We start from the raw sequence: 20,840 nt of genomic DNA, 5'->3' as shown, positions 1-20,840 counted from the left end.
GATAATTGCCCTTCGATGCTCTTGGATTCTTATTTTTAGTTGGCGAATGGTACTTCCCACATAAATGATATTACAACCACATCCCAAAACATAAATTACGTGTGTGGTATTACAGTTGATGAAACTGCTAATTCACAGTTGATTCTTTGTAGATTCTTCCATGAGACACTCAACCCATAATTACAATTTTTAAGCAATAGGGTTGAGAGACTTTTATTCTATTTATCTTCTATATCTCTAAACTCACTTGGCAGCTCTTCTGTTTGCACATTGCAACCAATGACGATACGTCCTTATCATGCAGTCAGCCTGAGGAGCCTTGCGGTCAACCGATTTACGTTCACTATAAATTTTCACTGTCCATGCATAGAACATGTGCTCAGCTTGCACTTGCGTAGGGCCAATGAATTATATGTTAACAACTAAGGATTGACTCTTGGCCATGACCACTTAATAAGAAGGATCAGATGATGGAAATCCCACTTTTAAGAGCAGCCACCTTTGTGTAGTTATGTAATGGGGGTTACATTAATTTGAGCATTGTATGCTATGTACGGACACATTGGATGGAGGATATGCAATATCAAAGAGCAGGGTGTTATGTTTGGGTGTGTTATTAGAAAAGGGTGTTTGTGTGTCAGTTTGAGAAATTTGAGAATTGCTGCTGAAGAGTAACTTGGTTGAGAAACAGCTGCTGTTGACAGGATCTGATGTTTTACCTTGAGGTTGACCACAGAAGTCACAGCTCAAGCCTAACTTTAACAAAGTGGGACCACCCCAGGTTCTTTCCTCTGCACCTCAGACTGCGAAGTTGGTAAGTTTCCAGATCGGATTACCAGGCTTCTGAGATGCTGTGAAGTCATGTTACGTTATATTGTTCCTACATATAATTGTGACTTTGGTCAAAACTGCTTTTGAAAACTTCATTGGTATACTCCTTTCTATTTCAATAAAGGTGGAAATTCATCTTGCTAGTTTTGGGTGGAATTCATAATCTGAAACTATCTGGAACTTGCTGTTATTGGCCCATTATAAGGAATCGACTTGGACAAACCATGGTGGGCAGTATGTCATTATTTCAATACAAGAGTAAGTCCCAAATCAATCAACATGGAGGCAATATGTTCAGTGGCTAGTGTTGGTTTCAAAATGGAGAGTCGTGTGATATTGAGAATAATTGTTGCATGTACTTGTGCTAGATGTAGGAAAAATCAGACTCCCATCTCCTGGCAACAAAGTAGATGGTTGTCGATGATCCAGGTGGATACCAGGTTAATTGGACCCTAATATGGGGGGCATGTTGTTACCCTTTTATTAGAAACAGAAAGTGTACAAAAACGGGGTCACCTCTGTGTTACAAACTCTATGCCATTGGCAGATATGTTTGTTCACATTACGAGTACATTGTTGCTAAAGAGAAATATGATATGAACATTTGCTATCTGAACTGAACCTGTGTCAGCATAACATGCTGTCGTAGTCACATTGTCAGAACAATCACCTTCCCTATGGCCTTACTCTGTAGCTCCTGCCGAAAGGCTGAGCCGGGTATAAAAGCATGGTATCCAAATGTTCTTCGTGTCAGCATGAGAGGCTGGCTGCGCTCTTTTTTCCTTTAATTAACTTATTTTCCTTTTAAAGAAGGAAAATAAGTAACAACAGTAAACCATACACTCCTGTTACAATACATCTGGAAGGAGAAACCGCATGGATTAGCAGTCTTAATAGAGTATGGTTGGACGCCTAATGGGATACATCAAGATCTGCAATCAGGGTGAAAAAAAGGTGCTGCCATGGTGTACCAAGGAGCCTGGTTCGAGAAACTTGCTTTGAGTTTTCATGCTCTAGTTCTCTCAACTCAACGCCTTTCACAAGTACTCAAACCAGCGTCTACAATCCTCCGAAGTTCCTAGAACCAATTTTGTTGGCACTGGGTGTTATTGAAGAAGGTGCACTCTCGTACACTGTTCTTTCCTCTACAACTCCTACAATATTTGCATAGTATGTGAACTCTCAAACTTTAATGACGCACCTTGCTCTCTCAGGTCCTAAAATCTCACATTCAAATTTTTGAGGTAACTGTCCTTCTGCCCTTCCATCAAGGGGAAGAGAAATTCAATCCTTGATGATTGAGTCAACCCATAAGTGCCCTATACATACTCTGAGAATGCAGCAACTGCATCATTTGAGCAGGTGTGAGGTTATTTCCCCCTGTATTTTTGGTCCATTTGTATATCGGATTATGCCTGAAGTCCCTTTTTAGGAAGGTTTAGGGCTAGTTGCAGTGACTGTAGGTCAAAGTCATTAAATGGGTCCCAACCCCCTTCCACCTGGGACTATAGATACACTCACAGGTTGTTTAGCCCTTAGTGGTTACTTGCTAAGTTTCCACTAATTGCTGGCTTGTCAACAAATCTTTGGTACAAAGTCCAACAACTCTTCTTCTTTCCCTGTCTCTAGCTGTGCTTTTTGGGAATGGCTGCGGACTTTGGAAGCCTTGAAGAGTTTCCTGCTGGTAGTGCAGCAAGGGCATAGTGCCTCACCAATCCCCCTGTCCCGCCCTCTCAGGTGGACTGTCTTATCTGGTATGTCTTTCAGACAAAGGATGAAGGCTGCCCCCTGCTATCCATTGTGGGCTTGGCAGGGTAGAATCCACATAAGGCTGCCCTGGGAGTAGCGCCCGCCAAGCTCACTGGCTAGAGACCACCTAACATCTAGAAAATGTGAATCTCCATACAGGGGCAGACACCACTAAGTTATTCTGTAATCAGCCACACTAACACCTCTAGCACAATCTTTCCTTCCTGTAGAAGCTACATCTGCTTCCTCCACGGCCTTTAGACACATGGCACGCCTTGTGCTCCGCAGGGCACTGCAAAAGCTGATGTCTCCTAGCTCCTTGCATATGCCTGTGCACGCGCACACACACTCGACTCACTCCAGTCCGCTTCCTGTAGGTGTGGACTTACATCTGTACACTTGGCATTGTAAAATGCTTCTTTTCAAATGATTGGTTAATTTGTGGTTAAGATGTCAATCAAGACCTGAAACAGTAGGTCATTGTTTTAGTTTCGAAAAAATATCTTTCTAGGATTTGTCACAGATCAAATGATCTTTCTCAAATAGTATGTTTGAACTTCTTGTTTTTCTGTTACACTGATGCCTATGCATTCACCTACTCCGAATTGTCGTCTTGCCTTTCTCCAAGTCATTCACTTAGTGTTTACTTGTCATTATACCATAGTGAAATGGTTCGTGTTTTTGCCAGTTTGACACTGACTTCTAGGGAGCAGTGGCCATCATGTAAGTAACTGGACCTTCAGCTGAGGTTGCGGTGATCCTTGTTTTGGCATTTCTGTCTTTATGCGTATGGCACACAGTGCCAGCGTGTTAGATGCCAATCTTCACCGAGCTTTACTGATGCTCTTGAAAATATGGACCTAAACTGAGGTGCTCACCTTTTATTGTTCAGGTGGCACATTTTGAAATTGGAAAGCACAAGGCTCCAAAATCCCCTTCATGTAAAGTTTGATGTTACTGTGTTGCTTCTGGTACCTAGCTGTGAAGAAGGTGTGGGATTCCCAGCTTCTCCGCCTGTAGCCGAAGAACCTAGTGGCCCACGTGGCTCAAATTCACAAAATTACCTACTAAAAAGGCATACGTTTCATTAATGTGAGCTTATGTCTACTTTTTGTGAAGTTTTCAGGAATTCTCAAAGAATTCCAAGAGTCTTGATTAGCTGCCAATTTTGCAGGTTCCCAGAAATGTGAATCTCCCTGGAAAATATGCTGCTAAACAGTGGGGTGACTTTCCTCTTGAAAACCGCAGCCTCACTGCATATTGTGGTCAGGGGCGGCAGGCAGAGTTCACGGGGGGGGGGGGGGGTTGGGATTTGCGCAGGCTGCTTTAAAGAAAACATAAAATAAAACTTGCCTTGCCACCACTGGGTCCTGCATCTTCTCTCCTGCTCACCTGTGTCCAACTCCAGATCAGAACAGGAAGCAGGCAGCCAGGCTTCCACCCCTAAGCCAATCACAATGCTGAGAAGGGGGAAAGTGCGCATGACTGTTTTGGGCGGCCCGAGAGTGCTGACTATACGGTCACTGCGCACAGGAGTGTTCTACTACTCCTCCCCTGCAGCTCCACCCGCCCACCCCCCTCACGCAGTGCTGCATCATGAGGAAAAAGTACAATTATAATAACATCCCGGTATTATCATTTTATTTTTTCCTTTGTTTTCTGCTCCTGATAGTGGGGCGATGCTCCTCTGCATTAGTGGAGGAGCCGCCACTGATGTGGATGATTTCTTCCATTCCGACCTTCTTGAGAGCTCGTTTTCTCGCCTTGAGTACATTTCTGTGTTCCCTGTCCAAAGTGGGAATCCACCTGGAAAAAAATGTTACTGTGGGTGCCTCCCAACTTTTACGGAAAGGCCCACTATAAAGCCCACAACTCCAACCCCAGGTGCAGATTTTCTAACTGGAAACTCAATTTTTTTGATGGAATTTCCAAGTGGGTAAATTTCATTTGTGAGCACGAAATCCCACCCTTTCTGATTCTTGGACTCTGGAACTGGATTTTACCCTTGTGAATGCCCGTGTTCGCCACAAGACTGCTCTCAGGCCTAGTACATCAGCGACAACCTCGCTGCTTTTGAAAAGAACACGGGTGTGAGAGGTAAAGCCGCACCCGCCCTTTCATATCTGGTGGCTGATCTTTTTAGAACGTTCTTCAAGCTCTGTACAAATGATGTAAAGCAGTGCACGCTTAAGAAACCTCTGTCCTGAATATCTAGTAAAGTTAACAATCACTAGTGTTAATAAAGCCTTATCATAAACGGCTTTGCAGCTTTACTGGGCCTGTTACTTTACAAATAGAGCACAATTGAGGACTGCAAAAGATCACTCCATGCGTCTGTTCTGCAGGATCTCTGTTGACAACCTTTTTTATAACTCTCTGGCAGTCTGAGTTAAAGTGACAGGATGTTTCCCCTAGTTCCGTAATTACAAATTGTCAAAATGTGTGGCAGTTTTCTCTAATAAATCTGGAGCACCCCCAAAAAACACCGGAGTTACTCACAGGATACGTATGCACGCCAAGAAAGCATTGCTAAATATTTGTCCAGTAACTTTTAGGCCTAGGAACAGTTCCCACAAAATAATAAATGTATGTGTACTGAGACTGAACTCTGAATCTGCTGAGTGTTTCTGTGCTTTCCACACTGTCGACAGCGTTTGATATTCTAACATGGGCACCCTGGTTTTTGCATATTTTCCTCTGGACACCATATTTACCTCATTATATGGTTTTATTTTTATTTTTGAAATTTCTACCCTAGTGTGTTCTTCTGTTTCCAGTGTGTGACAAGGCTAAAGGCACATCTGACTGAATAAGATAAATTAAACAAGACCCCCTGATGACTGTGCACAGCCTTTGAACTGTTTACCTGAAAATATTTATGGGAACATTGACTTGAACAAAGGACGACTTCTGTCAAAAGTCTTTTGTGTTTCTTGCTGCTGTTATATTTAAAATTTGAGGTTCTTCTGTCATTTGTGATACAGCAATATTATACACATTTAGTTAACCTAACATTTCAGCTTCTTTAGTCAGTCTTAAGTTTTCCACGTCCTATAATTTACTGTGCCCTGGCATTTCCTTTCAGTTATGGATTGCAGCCCCCTTGAATTTCATTCACCTATTCACACTTACACATACTTTCTTACTCACCTGGAAGCTCTCACACAACATTTATTTCAAAGCCTTTCTTTTTTTCTTACCTCAACTGACAGGGAATATCATACTCCAGCTAATTGTACTCCATTTGTTATTCCACTAATAGTGAATAATATTTAATTATTCACTATTAGTGCTATAACAATTTGAGAGAAAACAAAGCAAGTAGAGCCCCAACCGACGTCTATGGTGACGAGCTGCCCCTGTGCTCCTGGCCCTGGTTTTGCCCCCTCTGAGGTCAGGGGGCGCAAAGGCAGTACCAGTGGTCACAGCTGCGACCCCCAAATGATGTCCATGCTGTAGAACATCACATTATTTCAATTTCACAGTTTTTTTCGACACCCGTGATATTATGGTATTGGAGTGCGTCACCGGTGATATAATGACAGCCATTATAGGACTCAGGGACATAGTCCCCATTGAAATGAAATGTAGTGACTGCCAGTATTTGAACATCTCAAAAAGGGGCACATGTAGAGGTTGAAGACAGATTTTAGTCACAATATAAATAATTTGTTGATGGTACCATATTCATTATAGGAATTATAGTGTGTTCTAAGGTGATTTTACCCTGTGAAAATTGCTGACCACCTGCTAGGATCTGATGAATCATGTTTCAAGTAAAACAGTTTTTTCTTTCATAATTTTCTCATAGAGGTTATTGACAGTGTTTCAGAAACTAAAATCAGAGCACATGTTTTATATGTTCACACTGTTCTCCTCAGCCATGTGAGATCAATGTCTGATATTTTGAGTAAAACATATGTTACCAACAGAAACAGCAGCCAGTTAGTTGATTTCATGTTCATGTCAAAACTGAAGGCTGGAATAAAGTATTAATCTTTTATTACTACTCCTTGTAGAACTTGAAAGTAAACATAGCGTCAGACCAAAAGTTCCAGAATTAGAACATTATATTCCATATAATCTCAGCCATCCTTCTCTTCATTGCTGCTTTGTTTCAGTTAAGCACCTTTACTTTTTTAGGCATATTTTTCTAAGTTCATAACATTGAGATTTGTTTTTTGTACATTTCTTAGGTTATATTGTGTGTGTGTGTGTGTGTGTATATATATATATATATATATATATATATATAATAAGTTCAGAACCGGGGTAGGTTGCTGGGATCTGGTTCCCGTAGTCAGGTGGCGTGTAAATCTCGGCACCCCCGCCGCCGAGAAATTTCAATTTAGCCAAGTTTTGCAGATTAAGCACCACACGCACTCAGAAGACGTACAGCTAGTTGCGTTTATTTCCATTTTGGAAATAAACGCAACTAGCTGTACGTCTTCTGAGTGCGTGTGGTGCTTAATCTGCAAAACTTGGCTAAATATATATATATGTGTGTGTGTGTGTGTTTATATAAACATATATATATATATATATATATATATATATATATATATATATATATTTATAATTTATCCCAGGTTATGGGATTGTGAGTGTTCATTTTCAAGTTATTTATCAATGTAGCTGAATTTTTAAAGTATTTAATTGGAACTGCGGCGTTGTTATGGAATGTAATATTTGATTACAATACATGCACGCTAATGTCTGTTTGTTTAGGGCAAGCATTTAAAGTACAGTGCTTGCGTTATTGAGTGTTCGTTATTTGTATTTTTTGTAACCAATACCTGTTCTACTTGCAAGCCACATGGTGTTAGGTGGCTTCAGTGGAATAAAGGAAGGACTAATATATTGTGTGTGGTATGCGCATTCACATATTAGAACATTGGAATTTTGGGAGCTCCATTGAAGACAATGGAGTGCTCCCTGCTTCTACGGGCCGGTAAAGGCCCGCAGAGCAACATTCCAATGTGTTACAAAGGCCTCTCGGAGCTTGAGGGGATAGCTTCGAGAAACCTTCTAGCCCTTCGTAGTAGGGCTATACCGGCTATTAAAGTCCTGTCCCTTGGTAAAGTCCCTCGCCTTCGGCTCCGACCTTTAATAGCCGGTATAGCCTGCTAGGGTGGGCTATAAATAAGGCTATATTATGCCACCATGGCCATTTTGGTTTGAGAATTCGTTTTTGACCATTTCTAATTTAGGCACATGATTTAGGCACATGAGAGAGCTCAAGTTGAATATGTCGGTTACAACTTGTTTGCCTGGTAAAATCTGTACTCTTGCCAGTGGTTGGAAGTGCATAATCAACCTGAGCAGTTGGTGTTGTCTTAGCACAGATAATTGATCTTTGGTGCGATTAAGGGGGTAACCTTCTTGTTGTAATAGCATATGCAGGTTGAAATTTCTTTTTACTTTGTTTAATATTAGGAATATTATTTACACTAAAATATAAATAATTTTCGGTGTACGATTTTGAGAGTTCAGTTTTATTTCTGTATTAGGATGGAGTTGTCTTCGCTTTCCAGTGAAGGAGTTCAGTAGGACGTAATGAGTAAAATGATTCACAAGGAGATCCAGGCCTCCATTAATGATGTTGTTGATGACTTTAAGCATATGAAAAGAAGGGTATGCAATCCATCTCATTTGGAGGAGTAGTGGTCTCTAGATGAAGAACACATTAAAGACATTAATAGAGCTAAGAGGAAGATGAAACAGAAACATGTTTCCTGTGGGGATGAAGAGGTTTTATTCTCAAGAGAGATAGGTGGTCCAAGCACCTCAAGAGATGAATGTGTCTGAAGTGTCACAAAGGAGTTTTGGTAAGATTCTGATCAGATTGGCAATGAGTAAATCTTGGATCTTTATTGAGAATGGTGATTGTTTGGATTTGGATAGTGATGGTAAAGATACTTGTAGTGAGGTGAAGGGGGTTGACAAAGATCCCAACATGATCTGAAATCCTTGCTGTGCTGATTGGTGGCCCTTAAGCCACACAGCACATTTTATTAAGCTATGGATGTGTAGTTTATGGGAAAAAGATACAAGAAATGTTATGAGAGTAGATCAGGTTTGTGCTACTCCTGATTTTGAAGCAGATTTTATAAGTTTTCTTTTTGAATTGGCTTGTGATCTGAGGAAAATCTTTAAACGTACATTAAAACAATGCAGAGGCAGATTATTGGACATGATCGGTCCTTTGGCCAAAGATCTCTTTGGGGATTGGAGTCAACACACAATTGGTTTCCTTTGGAATGCATATGCAGGTTTGATCCGTGAAAGACAAAAGGCCATTCTGATGAGAATAAGTCCTGGAAGACGGTATGGTGAAGGGAGTAGGAAAGTTTGTGTCCATGTTTACTGCTTTAGATAAGGCACAATCTTCCTTATGAGGAGTTTTTGAGGAAAGAGTTTGTAACAAAGCTGGAGCGAGGACTGTTTCTCCTGCCATCAGTCTAACAAGTCCCATTATCAGATGTCTGGAAGAGGATCTGTTTCAAAGGATTTAAAATAGCCACTGGGTTTTCCCCACAAAGAGGAAAAGGTGGCAGCGCACAACAATTTTGAAGTGGGGAGCAACATTTGAATCACAAAAACCAGAATCAGTATGAAGATACATTCTGGTTCTTCCTTCAAAAAGATAGGGACTGTCTGTGGTATTTTAGTTAAAAGCGAAGCCACTTGACTCAAGATCCTTGCACATTACAGACTGTTACATGTATAGAATTTACATGATGAAAATTACTAAGATTCCTTTTTAGGAGATATTTTCACTCTGGATAAGAAAGATCAGACACAAACCGAAGTGGAGGTATTGTTGATAAAAGGTGCTATAGAAAGAGTGTCTGAGGTGGTGATGTGTTTATTTTTATTATGGCACTAGTGATATATTTAAGGGGCTTGAATTGGTCTATGGGGTGTACAAGCATCTACAGATGTAGGGAATTCATTTGTTAAGAGACATTCTCCAGGAAGGAGATTGGCTAGTGAAGGTAGACTTGAAAGATGCATATTTTAATATTCTCATAGCAAGGTTGAGACTGAAATACCTTCAGTTCATGGGGCAGGAGAATTGTGCTAGTTTACCTCCATACTGTTTGGTCTAATGTCAGTACCTTGGTGTTTCACAAAGATGTTACATCCTGTGGTGGCATTCTTGAGAGAAAGAGGCATTCGTATGATTATATATCTTGTCGATAATTTCTTTTTTGTCTCTGCGGTTGTGGGAGGCGTGGCATTCAGGAGTCTCCTTCCAGCCAATTTGCGATTCAACTATTGGAACTTTTCTTGACTTTTGACGGTGGATATGAATGATTTTGCTCAGATGTAGGAAGGTCTTGTCCCTTCTTATTTTTACACCATAGGTTATCATAATCATCGAGAGATACCTATTGAGATTGGGAACAGGGTGGACCTACTGAGCCCCTGTCTTTACCTATCATTTAATGGTGCTATGGATTATGAATTGCGTGATTTCATGAGATGTTTTCCATACTCGGTTGTCCTAAGCCAAACGACAATGTCCTGAGGAGACCCTTCTATTCAACTTGGGTCGAAATAACGACATCTTATTCCTGGCCCACTTTTCTGTTATGATTGTGAACGTGCAATAATTGCTAATATATATTATATTATCAGAAATCATCGGATGAGCCTGGATTGTACAGTGTCTTGCATTTGCTTATATGTGCTGTAACATTCATTTGAGCACTGCCTTGTTTGCACTTTGTATATCATAAGTACACTGATGATTACTGAGATCTGAAGAGAGAATATATATCAGCAAAAGAAACCCTTTTCAGACATTTCTTATTTTTTATGTTATAATTGAGAAATGTTCTCTATATTAGAGCAGTTATTACATTGAGTGAGGGGATCACTTGCAGAGTAGAGTGGGGTAGAGTTCAGTGGCAGAGAGCGCATTGTTGCAGAGTAGAGTGTCGTAGAGTGCAGTGGTGTAGAGTGCATGGCGTAAAGTGGCGCAGAGTGAAGGGATGTAGAGTGCAGTGGTGCAGAGTAGATTGGCTTAGTGTGTATTGGTTATGCAAAGTGATATAGAGTGCATTGGCATAGAAGGCACTGGCGTAGTAGAGAGCAGCAGCGTAGAGTTGAGTGGTGTAGAGTGCAGTGGAGTGGCTTAGAGTGCAGTGGTGTAAAGTAGAGAGGCCTCAAGTGAAGTGGTGTAGAGTAGATTGCAGTGACGCAGTATGGAGTTGAGTGGCATAGTGTGGAGTGGTGCAGACTAGTGCAGTGACGCAGTGTGGAGTGGCATAGTGCAGAGTAGAGTGTAGTGTCATGGAGTGTTGCAGAGTAGTGTAGAGAGGCATAGAGTGGAGTGATGCAGAGTTGTGTACAGTGATGCAGTGTGGAATGGTGCAGACTAGAGTGTAGTGTCATGGAGTGGAGTGGTGCAGAGTAGAGTGGGGTAAAGTGGAGTGAGCATGGCGTGTCAGCACACTGCCATTACAGACAACACATCTTCAATTGAAATGACCATTACATTTGCCCTGACATATAATTTTCTAATAAAAGTATACCGCACACAAACGATGATGTGTGGAAATCGTGTCATCTAGTGTATTATTCTGTTTTGATCATATTAAAATCTTTGATTCCACCACACTTCAGAATGACCCACAAATGTACTTAATTTGTGCTTTCCATATTCTGAAATGTCTGCACAGTTCATTTACAGACATTTACATTTTGTTTTGGGTTAGAAAAAAAAACAGCACACCCCAATTTGCCAACATGATTGTAACATAAATCCTCTCACTTTCAAGTAAGAGAAAAAAAGTAAATAAGCTCTCTTTCAAGCTAGAGAAAGAAAAGTAAACACCGATCTCCCTGGAAGACAGGGTCTGAAATGTGCCCTCTGTCTTTGAATGCACAGCACATTGGATAAGGTAAGAACAAGATTTAAATGCCAGTTTACAGAAATTCAGTTTTGGAGGAAGAATACAGTAAATAGGATTTGTGCAAGGCAAGGAATGAACTGAAACTGGACAGCCAAAAACAAATAAAGCCAGCAAATAGGAAGTAAGCAAATGTGAATTAAAAAGCCAATGGAAAGCAATGGGTGAAATTTATTCCCAAAGAAGCTCTCCGAATGTACCCAAGATGTCATTCTTCGACCTAAAAACAATGCAGCCTTTGATTTTTTTTATCCCAAGTTTGATGATCATCCACATATGGGCTTTGTGAGATGTTTTTGAAGCAATATGAGAACAGGATACAGGAGTTTTGAGCGGATGGTGTAGAACATTTGTTAACATCTTATGTTAGGCCATTTAGGCCTGTGAGTACTACCTACCACAATAGCGAGATGGCTGAGGGAGGTAATGGAAGAAGGAGATGTGGATATGAGTGTCTTTGGAGCAGATTCTGTGCATGGTGCTCTGGCGAGTAATGTGGTTTTTATTGGTGGATGTTAGGAAGAAATTTTGAAAGCAGCAGATAGGTCGAATGCAGGAGTATTTATATGGTAGTTGTGTGTTTCTACATAGAGAGAGAAGCTGGATTATTATACAGAGTTTTTTGATATTGTTGATATGTTGTGGTGGAGATGCCGGAGCAGATAAAAAGAGGAAGATGGCTGACGTGTCTGGGGTTAAGTGGGCTATGGTGTTATGGTTAAGACATTTTTGGTCCAGCACTATATTTACTTTGGGTTGCTTCACAGAGTAATAATAAAGATGAATGCATATTGTTAACCCCTGTGTCTTCTTTAATAAAATCCAGGTTTTCCTGACATTAAACCTTGGAGAATCTACATTCTCCAATATTGTACTTCATCTCCCCACAGTGTTCTAATGAACAACTAGAGCACTAACATTCTGCATTCACAACAAAACTGTGACAAACCTGAAGCCATCTTGATGGGATCAAAACTGTAAACATTAAAGAATTTCCTTTAGAAATTAACAATTTTTTTTGTCTTAGAAATTCTAGTTAGTGCTCTAGAAAATGAAATTAGGACTTATTGTTTGAGTTCTCAAATATCTTTCTTATCCATGTCAGTAAGACATTCTGACATGAAAACTGAAACATGCACTTTCAACGCCAGCAGCAGCTTGTCAACTCTCCAGTGTTCTACTGTAGCGTCCATCAGTGTAATAGTGAAAACCTAGAGCGCTATCATTATGTATGACAAAGGTATTGCACACCTGAAGCCACTTTAATGGAGTAAAAGTGGGAAAACCTAAAGCATTTCTTTTAGAAATTGAGAGAACTGTTACTTTTGCCACATACATTATGGTTAGTGATTTAGAAAGCTAAAACGAGGTCACTTGCTCTGAGTTCTCATTGATATGCAGACTGAAACATGTACCTCCAGCAGCAGCCTGTCTGGTAACCCACCTAGTAATCTGATTTTTTCATAGAGTAATATGATTTTCTCAGAGTATTGAAGGTGCTCCAGGCTAAAAAATGTGAGCACATGTTATGTAAGTTTGCACTATCTTCCTCAGCCATGTAAGAACAAAGTCAGATCTTCTGGGTAAAATATGTACTCCCAACAGCAGCAACCTGTCACTTGATTCTCAAGTATTCTGCTTTAGTTTTCCACATTGTTCTAGTGAACTACTAAAGTGCTAACCTTCTCTATTCATGGCAAAGTGTTGCGCACCTGAAACAATCATGGTGGAAAAAAGCTGTAAAAGAGAAAGCATTTCCTACTGAATTTTGCAGTAAATGAAAAATGTAAGGTTCTTTTTGTCATAGAAATTGTGAATAGTGCTCTAGAAAGCTAAACAGGTCATAGTTTCTATGGTTTCGAAGATCTCTTCCTTATCCGTTTCAGTAAAACATTCTGACACAGAGTCAACCACACTTCCAGCAGCAGTCGATTAGTTAACTCACTTGTAATTAACTGCAGCGTCACCACAGAGTTCTAGTGAGCAACTAGAGTGCTGACATTTTGTAATGAAGACAAAAGTAAGGCACTCCTGAACACCTTTTTGTTGGTACAGGAAGCTGCCTTTCCTGAAGAGCAGGCTGAGGTAAATGAGACATGAGATATTAACGAAGGCATGAAACCAGTATGTCAAAAATATGAGTGGAAGTGTGGGTTAATAGTAATTTGAGGCATAATGTGTTTTTAAAAAAGCCTAAAATTGTTAGAGAGAGATGTCTGGATAAGTACACTATCCGCTCTCCACCCCTTTTTACTCCGCCTTACCCAGTGGCGTCACTAGGGTTGATGTCACCCGGTGCGGGTAACTCATGGTGTCATCCCCTCACGACTTACAAAAAAGAATTGTTGAGCAGTTGACCATGACATAGTGGTGAAAGAGCGCCAGTTATGTCACTGCATGCAACTTAATCCTACATGTCGAGCCAGATGGGCAAGGAACCAAAATATGTCAGGATGAGTTGAGTTTTGTACAGCACCAGTGGCCTGCAAACCTTCCTCAGGTCTACATGACCCTCTAAGAGTGTCTTGCAAAGTATATCTTATGCACAACCATTGTGTTAGTCTGACACAAATGCAAATAAATTGTCCAAAAAGCCGCAATTTTTCTGCCAACGTGAATTGGAAAAGCTAGGCAGCTTCACAACATTTTCCACAGACCCTTGCAAAGGTTAAAAGAAACTTTGAACTTGACTCAACCCTACTCTGATTGAGAGGCAGAAGGCATATATGTTGGGAAACCTTTTTTATTTTTTAATACTCTGCAATTGACTGCTGGCTTTAACAAACTGTGTCTAAGTAAAGTTTTATAGTGTCCCATCTGCATAGTTAAGGGAGGCGTTGCGAGGTATTGTAAGGTATGTGACCACACAAGAAAGGTGTGCTGAAGCATCCGTACTAAGACTGAGCCTATTTGTATTGTATTGTACTGTAATTGCATTTATATAGCGCTTACTGACCCTGACGAGGCGACAGAGCGCTTTTCAGCGAGTAGCACGCTACTCCGGAACCCAAAAAGGATTAGTGGATGAGTATAGTGAAATTTGTGTAATAGGAAAAAGCGCAACACGTGCCTCGGTAATCGGACTGTGATAATGAAACACCACTACAGTTACAGGTGTAGTGCCAAGTGAGAGAAACAGTGAGCTATGTGTCATGGGTTTCCTGAACAGGGTGGGGTGGAGGTATGGTGAGATCGCGCAAGCCATGATGATGCAGAAGAATCAATTCAGTGGTGTAGCGCCGATTTTCCCTAGCAGCACACCAGGAGCTACAAAGAGGGTGAAATAGTTCTAGATTATTACATATTATTCAAAGAAAGTATGCTGGGAGACACTACAGATAGGAGCTGCAGCTGCTCTGGAATACTATAATAAGGGTCAAAGACTGTAAGAGGTGAGGGGGCCTGGACATTTGAAGTGTTCAGCCCTCCCACCCCCATCACCAAGCAGTGAAACACAAAGGGTGATGATGTAAACACATGAACTCCTTCTTCCTCTTTCAGTTAAGTGCCACGACACAGAAACCTTTGTGTTCTTAAAACGGTGCTCTCTGCCCCTCTTCCTGAGACAAAAGGCGTTTTCATTGGTTTTTGTCACCAGCTAGTGGGGGTTTGTGAACAACAGCTTTGCTGAAAAAGAAAGTTTAGCAAAAACACTTATGCGGACAGCAGGCTCTCCTTTTCTTTAGACTCCACTGTGGTGGTGGCTGGGCCCTACCGTGGGGGTTCTGCAAATCGCCCAGCAGCACGCCCCTGCCGAGACTGTTTCCGCTCTCAGTCTAAGCGCGTGGTTGTGGCGCACGTCAGAGGAGCACAGTGCGGGGGCTGGCCCAAGGCCGTCATTGGCAGCGCTATAATATCGACGGCCCAGGGACCCACAAACTGGGTACGCCACTACCGTGCATCGCACCATCACCACTATGCTAGTAGGTGTTGCTTGCGTGGCGTGCATGCTCTGCAGTATTTGTTGCTTGTAAGCAGGTGCGCTTGCACAGCAGAGGCGAGGCTGCAGAGCTGTATTACAGAGCGTAACCAGATTAGTGTCACCCCATGACGATGGTGTAAACCAGCTGCGGTCCGCACCCCCGCACCTCCTTAGTGACCCCACTGGCCTTACCCATCTTCTCAGTTACTTAAAAGCTTCCTAATTTTAAAATGTTAACATTTTGATATATATATATATATATAATCTCTTACACTCTCAGACTGGCACTCTGGATGCAAATTGAAGTGTTTTTACGCAGCACTTTATGGCGCGTTTCTACTGACACTAACCTTTGGCGCTACAACAAATGCTGTTTTGAAAGTCTTTTTGAACCCCCACATTTGAATGTCATTTAGTAGACCTGGAAAACATAATGTTTGACAATCCTATCAATGACATTTCATTCAAACAAATGGATGAAAAATAAAATAGTCATTATTTCAATCATTCCTGGGTGCGCAAGTGTACTGGACATCTCCCTTCACCTTCCAAATACGTTATATACCATACACAGTTGATGTTAGTCTATTGATGTTTCAGCCCTTCTTTCGACGATTTTCCGCATATTTGCGCTTTTGTACAGTATCTCCATAATTGATTTTAGTCCATAGTTCAGAGTTTTGTTTTTTACATTTTTCATAAACAGGCTGTGTTTTCATTCAGAAATTGTCACTACCATATTTCTCCCCTGTGGGCTACAGTTTTTCCAAAAAGTATTGTAATCCTAGACTTAAAATGTTTCTGTAAAATCAGAAGAATCATGATTTAAACCAGCTCTCCTGACACTTAAGAACCAGCGTAAGAAAAAAGGGGGCCCATTATAGGATTGTATAATAAGTTAACATGTAATACTTCGTCAGTATTCAGGTCTAGCCGTTCTTCAGTATTAAACTCTACGATGTATTGTGATTCTAGACTCCTTCGCACACTCTCTCAAGTGCCTCTCCTTACACCTCTTTGTATCGAGTCTGTAACACAGAATGTTCAATCTCTGTCATTCCCCTCATGGTGTTTGTGGGAGTGCTGAGCAACTGGATAGCTCTCATCTTTATTTTTTGTATTGCTCTAAGGTGGTGAGAGAAAGATTTTTTTGTGTGTGTACAAGTAGACTAGTATTTCCTATGTCTTGGGAATGGACAGTTTAACACATAAACTGCATTATCGCACTTGCTGTTGAAAGTACTGTTAATTTCCGAACTTTTGTTAAGTGAATTGGTAACTGTAGTAGTATTTACACCGTAATTGCAAGCTTTACATTTCTGACATAAAAGAAGCCCTCCGTGAGGTTCAGCCAGATAGTCTTGGTGTCTCTTATGGTTCTCTTTTCGAAACAATCACATTAAGACCATGCTTTTCTGTAGGTGATCTGTGGTTTCCTAGTGATTTTAGACCCTATGACCGAATCCATCCTCACTAAATGCCAGTATCTGTTTAATAATCCGTTTGTTTCTGTGTGTTGTCTGCTGTATGTGGTGATAAATCTGCATGTGATGTCTGCTTTCTTCTTGGGTATGCCTTTGCTTGTTAAGAGGAGTATACTTTCTCTCTTCTGTCCCTTAATTCTCTTTCTGGCAGCATTCAGCACTCTCTCTGAATTACCTCTTTACCTGAATCTTGAAATCATCTCTATGTCCACTCTCTCGAAACCCTCCTGTGTGATTGCAGATATTTCCTGCTTTTAGAAGCTCCCCATGTGGAGTTCTGTCTTTGAGAGATGCAGGATGGAAACTCTTGACAAGGACGATACTATTGCCAGCTTTGGGTTTATAAAAAGGGATGACACCAGTTTGTGATTCTCCACAGTTACCTTAACTTCTAAAAATTCTATTTCTGTGCAATTCTGTTACTGCTGAAAGTAAAATTCAAAGTACTGTGATTTATTGCGGTCATGCATTCTTTGACCTTTTCCCTACTTCTCTTCAATATTACAAGTGGTATGTTCTGACCATGCCTCCGTCTCTGAGTTGTTGATCATCTGCTCCTAACACTAGGCCATATGCAAATTAGCATAGCTGGGGACAAAGCCAGCCCATATGCTAATTTACTTCTGAGAAAAATGTTTGAACTCTTTTTATTAGCCCATAATCAATGAGCAAAACCTAGGAAACTGTTAATTTTGCATTGACATTTGTTTTTGTTATACCAGTTGTTAGAATTCAGTTATACATTGTTATTCATTCCAACAATAACAATGGGCATTACCAGTACCATTTGCTGTAATCTCCCTATAACCCTCTGTAGGTCTGCCAAGCCCCCCATATCTTTCCCATTTCGTAGGGCACACTCTGCTTTTGTATACTGTATGTTCTGCCTGCCAGCACCAATCCAGGTCGTTTTTCCATTATTCTACTGTCTTAGTGGCAGTTGCCCTCCATTCCCTTGCGATATTCCGTTTACGTGTCTCTTCCCCCCGAGATCAGTGCTTCTGAGAATTTTAAAAATCAAAAAACCTCTGTAATTCACCAATTATAGTGTACTGAGCAAACTATAGCCTGCCCGCCATGCACTGCTTAGGATCTCGCATGTTACATCTCGCAAGACATGTTAAATGACATTGGTAATTTCACTGATAACGTCTCAAATGACATCATTGTACACCTTGAGTCATGGGCCCTCCCCACACTCAAGGGTGGCAATAAATAGCGTTTTACACTTTGCATATCTGCCTGTATGTGTGTGTGTATATATATATATATATATATATGTATATATATATATATATATATATATGTATATATATATATATATATATATATATATATTTATATTCCAACCCTACTCCTCACAGAAAAGGGCATGCACACGAAGAGTGCTGGGTTAAAAGGCATTTATTTCATTGAGCCTCCTCCGACCCAGTAGCATAGAGATTTGTTTTCGGCTGTCAATGCAGCCTTCGTCAGTCTATATATATATATATATATATATATATATATATATATATATATATCTATATAGATATATATATATATAATCTATATAGATATATATTTTTCTCATGGACCATCTTTTCCAGTGTAATAAACCTATCTCACCAGTTGTGTGCAGTGTCTGCTAGATTGTTGTACAGAAAGGAAGGAATAGGACTTTGAGTGGAAGGAGGAGGAAGCGGGAGACGCAAGTTCACCAGAGGTTGGTCAGTATAGCAGAGGGGTTACCATATTCAACTAGAGGCCTGGTTTTAGTACACAGATATGGAAGGGAGAACTCCTGGGGCACAGTCCAGAGTATTTGAAAGAGCACAGTATAAACAGGGACCCACTTTAGAGCTGCATGATAACGTGGTCAGTGTGTTCAGAACCAAAAGTTGTGGACTGAGTAGAGTATACAGAGTTGTAGGTCAGGAAATGGGCAGATTGTAAGGGCCTAATGTGCCATGTAAATATGCTGCTGGGCCTGTTTAACCATGTTTGATTTATTTATTCACTTATCGCTGCAGACCTATCTGTAAGGCACTGGGGTGCTTTATAATGATCACAATGGAACAATAGGAAGGAGAGATGTTAAACTGAATGAGAGTTAATTGAGCAGTAAGTGAGTTGTCCAGCCATTCCTGTAGGTGGAGATAGTTGAGAAGTTTAGAAGAACTGTTCGTACTCTCCCGAATGATGAGTGCAAGTATCTAATGGTGCAGCATTGAGCAGGCTCCACAAAATGTTCATCTCACAGATCGGTTCTGTATAAAGTAAAAGTGCCGCACACTATGGTGATTAACCAAATTACATTTAGCCAACTGTAAAGGCAACCAGCTGAACAAGCATTTTCAATGCCAACAGGTCTGGCTTATAAATTAAAATGCCTCTTTGGTCAATAATGTTTTTGAGGCCTCAATTGCACTCTGTCACTCATTCTTGCGCTCATGCATACATGCACATACCCATTCTTGCGTTGCCCCACTTGCCCCGCCACAATAAACCCATATGAAGTCAACATATTCAAGATAAATTGAAGGATTAAATATAGAAAACATGTTTCCAACTTACCATGGTGGGTATCATTTTTCAACAACAAAATTAATCAAAGCAACTGGTGGTCATCTGCCAATAGTATTGTACACAGTGTATCCTGTTTTTTACGTTTGTGCATGTCTGCCATATTTAGAACTAACATGTTGGCCAGCTTGGAATGATAAAACAATGCTGCACTATGGACAGTACTGTTCCATGGCGGTTGCCTGTTTTAGAAACATTGGCTGTGCGGGATACTGTGCATTGCAAGAGGAAAGAGTGGCTAACAAGTGGCCCATTAACACTGTCTGGGGAGCTGCAGTATGCTCGAAAAATGAAAAGAGAAGAAAGGGCCCTATAACATGCGAACACAAAAGGACTGATTATCCCTGGCACTGAAGCGTATTAGTTTTAGGGTGATCTACAAATGTGATAGGAGAAATGCCATCACAATCAGGCTGAGAGAGCCAAATACTGATGTGGGCTAACCTGTGTCCCAAGGTTGTAGGCTGTTATGAATGGAAGCAGATTTTCAGCGGACCTTCTATAGGCCAGTGGAGGGGGGCAGAGGAGGAGAGAGAGAGAGAAAAAAAAATTGTGGCTTTTGGTGTTTTTTAAACATTTCCTAAAGTCTTCATTAATGGCTTGTCACCATAACCAACTGTGCCCCAGTGTTTTGAGCATCATCAGGCAGGCATTCATAGAATGTACTAATGTATATTACATTACATTTGGCACAGCAACATTTTCTCTCTCCCAAGAGGGCCTAACAAAGATGATCACTGTGAAATTCTTGTATCCCCACGGTTTCAGAGGGGTAGCCAACACCATAACCCATGCCTACTGTGGTATTCTGTGTACTTCCATGTAACAATATACGTCTCTGGCTTAAATACAGATTAATAACAGTCCATCCGTAAATGCCTATTGACTTTAATGTATGCTTTTCATTATAACCAAAACAGCCGTGCTGTCCTGAACATAAGCTTTCCCACAAGGCAGAAAGTGCAGTGGCAGCACACATCAAATGTTATGGTCAAGAAAGCCAATGTGTTGATGAAACCTAAGGCACCTTTCTCAGTGCTATTTCTGAAAGCTCATTTTCTGTTGATGACATTAGGTTCAGCAAAATCTTTGATATCAAGCCAGACCTAAAACCCTGGGCAGCAAACATACGGCAACAGGTCACAGTCTGACATTAAGCTTCAGTGATTTGTCTCACTGGGTACTCACTTGAAGATGAAGACTTAGTGTGGCGCTTGTGAACTCCCTAGTGATTACCGTGCATCAGTGAATTGCTTGCAGTTATAATTTGATCACCCCAACATTGGGATTCTTCCAAATATCTGATTAGTGGCACATGTAAATCTATTTTACTTATTGTAAACAGTGTGGCCTGTTAATATGTGATGG

At 40.8% G+C, this 20,840-nt stretch overlaps 1 protein-coding gene across 2 annotated transcripts in view; it reads left to right on the top strand.

Moving 5' to 3' along the window:
* Positions 1 to 20,840, top strand: part of GNAL (G protein subunit alpha L) — a 955,956-nt gene that overhangs the window by 425,988 nt on the left and 509,128 nt on the right. The gene's annotated exons all lie outside the window — the stretch shown is intronic.

Source organism: Lissotriton helveticus, chromosome 4_1 (genome assembly GCF_964261635.1).
Source record: "Lissotriton helveticus chromosome 4_1, aLisHel1.1, whole genome shotgun sequence".
NCBI classification, from domain to species: Eukaryota; Metazoa; Chordata; class Amphibia; order Caudata; family Salamandridae; genus Lissotriton; species Lissotriton helveticus.
This window is presented reverse-complemented; position numbering and strand designations above follow the sequence as displayed.